Genomic DNA, 4,508 nt, shown 5'->3' on the forward strand with positions numbered 1-4,508 from the left:
CTCCGCCTCGCAGTTCCGGGGCTCGCACGCCTCGCCCCGCCCGATCACCGTCCCCGAGCAGTCCGCCGCCGGCACCACGACGCCGCCACCTTCTGCCGCAGACGCCGTGCGTGTACTGCCCGATGATAGCACCATGAGGGCGAGGGAGACCAGGAGCAGGGCCTGCGCGGTCTTCATGCTAATAGTCCCCCCCGGATGCAGATTGTTTCCTTTTCTTCTCTCTTTTTGAGATGGATGGAGATTGTTGCTGCTGTTGCGAAAGACGAGATACGTTTATATTGGGGAGGTGCCATTAAGTGCTCGTTTATTTTAGGATTTGATTTTGGAGCACCAAGTTAATACTACCAATTACTAATTGCTTTGATTTTTGGATAGATAACTATTCATCAGCATCAACATCTATGAAGTGTAGACAGGAGAAACACAAAGTTCTTTCCTAGCTCGAGCTTCACGGTCCCTTCTATCTAGACGGTTGGATTGTTTTGGGATATGTGCAGCTCAGAGCGTCATGAGACATGCATCCGTTCACTTCACGGGCCAGGAAGAGCCTGCGTCTAATGAGCCAGGACACATGACATATCATGTCATCAACAGTACCACGAGCCACTGTTCATTGATTGAGATAGCACACCTTTTCTGGGGTCGCGAAATGTTTCTACCTCCCATGTGAAGAATGCTGAGAGAGGATAGGGAGTACTTTTTTTCTAATCCCATGCGTGTGAGAGAGAGGGCAAATGGCAGCATGAGAGAGAACATATTCATCTCGTTGTAAAAGAGGCTGGGAGAGAAGAGAGAGTAAATAATGGTGTATTCCATGAGAGAGAGAGAGAGCAGTGTTTAAGTCTTTTTTTTTTTTGAAAGGAGCAGTGTTTAAGTCTTGGGGAGGAGAGAGAGCGGTTCTGAGAAAGCCGAGAGAATGGAAGAGATTCACGTGCCCACCCCTTTTAGCAGGACTACAGGACTTGACATGCCTATGTGAACAGTAGCCTAGGAGGCATATCACTCCGCAGCGGTGTATTTGCATTGATCCACCTGACATGCAGCTGCAGCTGTCAAAACAATGCACATATCTCGATGTACCCAAGTCATGTTTGAATGGACACGATAGAGGGTACCGTGAAGCTAGCTCGGCCTAAAAAAAACTGCTCTCCAGAAGAAAACACGTAGATGATCTACAGGAAATCTTGCAGCAGAGTGCACCAAAACATCCCCGCGCCTGATATAAATAATAAACAGAAGAGACCTGATGATTCTAGACGAACGACATGTACTAATATCTGGTCACTGACCTGCAGACTTAGTTTCTAATGATGCACGATGGAAGATGACACAACCAAGGTCGATATGTCCGAGTGGTTAAGGAGACAGACTTGAAATCTGTTGGGCTTCGCCCGCGCAGGTTCGATCCCTGCTGTCGACGTCTTTTTAATATATATTTTTTTCTCCTTTTGTTACCAGTAATTTCCAACGTTTGAGGCACCCCACGGCGGTTCCGAGACGGAGCTTAACGTGAGTCTCGGTTAAGAACGGGGTCACAGCGCTCACGGCTGGGTTGCGATCACCGTGACCTTCTTTCGCTACCACACGGCCGGTCGTACATGAGCAAGCGAGTCGAAATTTGAGTATACATGCACGACAAGGATGCATGTAGGTTTAACAAATTAATACACGTGGTGGTACTGTACTTTAAAGTCTAAAAAGTAATCCTGGATGGAAGAAAAGAGAAGACATCACCCAACATCTGCTGGTTGACGAGGACTGGTTGGTCTAACAAAAGATTTGATATGTAAGTTGAAAAAAAATACTTTTCTTTTCCAAGCATTGCTACGATTCACGGGCGGGCAAGTTTTGATCTGAGATAAAGAGGAGGAGGGACCTACCCCAACTAAGAGCAAACGTTACGTAACAGCTTCATACTAGCTGTAGGAGTTATTTTTTTCAGTCTTGCTGATTTTCAATACTGCGTAATATTCGTAAATTCCAGTCGAATAAAATTGCACGTGATAACGGGAAAAGCCAAAACATCCTTGTGTGGTATAGCCAACGCTTCGGGGGACTGCACTGACGCATGAACATGCATCACTAGCAGAAGCCCCAACTTCAGAATCCCGGGCTCCGGTTTGCAGCGAAGAAACCTTTCTTTCTGTAATGCTGAGCGGCTCATTTATGTGCTTTTGATATGGTACCGACAGTGAAACAAAATCGTCAACTCAACCGCTCAAGAATCACATTCATGATATTGCTCTGCTCTTATCGGTGATGAAGAACTGTGCAAAATCACAGGAACTGCCGGTGTTCTGAATCAAGGGCCAGGTTCTCGTAGAAGCAAGGAACATTTCGATTGTTGTGTGAACGATGCATTTCTGTCAACTTTTATGGTCTAGCGACAACTACAAGCAATGAAAGTGTCAAATTCAGATATACACCAAAACTCAAGGCATGAAATTTTTTGTGTCAAAGCCATACACGCACCAAGTTTGTTGCCATTTGGTACTGCTTACCAGCATGTCATCCTAACATTCATCTTTTTTTTCCAGATAGTACATCCTCCCGTAGGGAGCAAGGACTGAAAAGTAAGATCCTATACTCTTAAACATAGGCACTGGACTGATAAAATAACTGCAATTAAAAGAAAGAGATTAAACAGAAAATATATTGTGACAATGGTTGGCTGTTGCTATGTGTCTGCTTATCTGAATAGGTTTCCCTCCATTTTGTGACCTCTTGATGACCTAATTAGCATTTGGGAAAGGAAACAAGAAATCCACACGATAAGGTATTCTTTTATCTTCCAAGTCATTAAATATATTGAGACCTAGAGCCAAATGAAATCTTCAGATTTAAAGGTTTTTCTTTTCTTGTGAAGATGAACCGATAGTCATTTTTGTATCTTGGAAGCTTTGTGAAAAGAATGAGCACTGCTGTTGCTTTTAGACTCTATAGTCCTCAATGAGACAACGAAGCACTCATTCGGTCGCATTTCACAGTGCAGCTTTGGGAAAAGAATGGGCACTTCTTTTCCCTTTTCCTAGTTTTATACAGTTATCAGTGAACATTCATTTATGTTTAGCAATGCAGCTTTGTGAAAAGAACGCTCACTTCTTTCCTTTTCCGAGTCTTATAGTTGTCGACGTGCATTCAGTTACATTTAGCAATGCAGCTTTGTGAAAAGAACATGCACTTCTTTCCTTTTCCGAGTCTTATAGTTGTCGACGAGCATTCATTGACATCCAGGTATGCAATGCACCTGACATTTCTGTTTGAATGAGGTTGCCCTTTCCAGCATGGATTGTATTGTTGTGAAGTATCTTTGTAGCTTTGTTCTCCATATTAATGTGATTCATACAGTATATGTCACAAAAAATTGGTTGGTTGTACCACTCATGGTTCGAACTTCAACCTTTACCTACTATCACAATTAGTGTTCCAATCCTTCTTTCTCAGTTACAAGAGTTGATGACAGGTTTCTCCAAATTTTGAAGTTCATGTGCGCATTAACATACGTACCTTGACTGATTTTTTTTTTTGGAAATGGAGGTAAAACCCCCGGCCTTTGCATCATGATGATGCATGCAGCCCTTTTATTAAAAATCCAGAAAGTATCCTCAAAAAGTCTTACAGCTCGCAAACGGAGCAAAAGCGAAGCATATAAATCTGAAAAAATAGAAATGGCCTATAAAAAAACACTTCTCATGTTTATGTTCTGAATTTATCCTTAGTGCGTGCTAAGGAAAGTAAGTGATCGAGCAAAGTTCTAAATTGCTCTGAAATTCAGTATGCTAGGAGCCCAAAATTAGTTGATACATGGAAACCGTGCACATCATTTGGTTACCGTGGAGAAAGTAAAAACATTGTAATATAAGCAAAATCGGCAAAGTTGAAATTCACGTGCTAAAATATGGTCGATCACTCACTAATGCACGCTCTACAATATTTGAAAACTAAATCTCAGCGCTTGGCTGATGATTCTAGACGAATGACACGTACTCCATTTGTGAAGGCTTGAAAATCGAACCATACAAATCTGGTCACTGACAGATAAAGTTCAGCAAAATAAATAATCTGGTCCGCAAAGTACAGCCAGGCCGTGGTAAGCAATTCAAACAATTTTTAAAAAAATGTCTATAATTCCCCCCTTCCATGTCAGTGTCAGTATTATTATCCTCTCATATATGGTGATCGATGTAAGTGAAATGAGATGAAAAATGCTGCCTAAATTTGACCGTGAAAATTGATTTTGTAATATTACTGCCGTTATTGTTTCATCAGGTGGAATACAGCCAGGCCGCGATCCATCAAGGACTAGGATCTTATTCTTTTCTCTTTTTTTGAGGGTGACTAGGATCTTATTCTGTTGCGTGGAACCCATCCATGTCGGAGTGGGACAACGGGGCACGGACGAGTGGTTGATGCACGGCAACGGTGGACACTCGACAGACAGGTCCACAACAATAACGCTACCACCAACACATCTCCATCGCCAATGCACGTGCCGCGCTATTCTGAAC

At 42.8% G+C, this 4,508-nt stretch overlaps 1 non-coding gene across 1 annotated transcript; it reads left to right on the top strand.

The window, feature by feature from the left end:
• The first annotated feature begins 1,338 nt into the window (after positions 1-1,338).
• On the top strand, positions 1,339-1,420 carry TRNAS-UGA (transfer RNA serine (anticodon UGA)). The gene has a single exon. It is a non-coding gene; the product is annotated as a tRNA-Ser (tRNA).
• The last annotated feature ends 3,088 nt before the right edge of the window (positions 1,421-4,508 follow it).

The sequence above is a fragment of the Triticum aestivum genome, chromosome 1A (assembly GCF_018294505.1).
Source record: "Triticum aestivum cultivar Chinese Spring chromosome 1A, IWGSC CS RefSeq v2.1, whole genome shotgun sequence".
NCBI classification, from domain to species: domain Eukaryota; kingdom Viridiplantae; phylum Streptophyta; class Magnoliopsida; order Poales; family Poaceae; genus Triticum; species Triticum aestivum.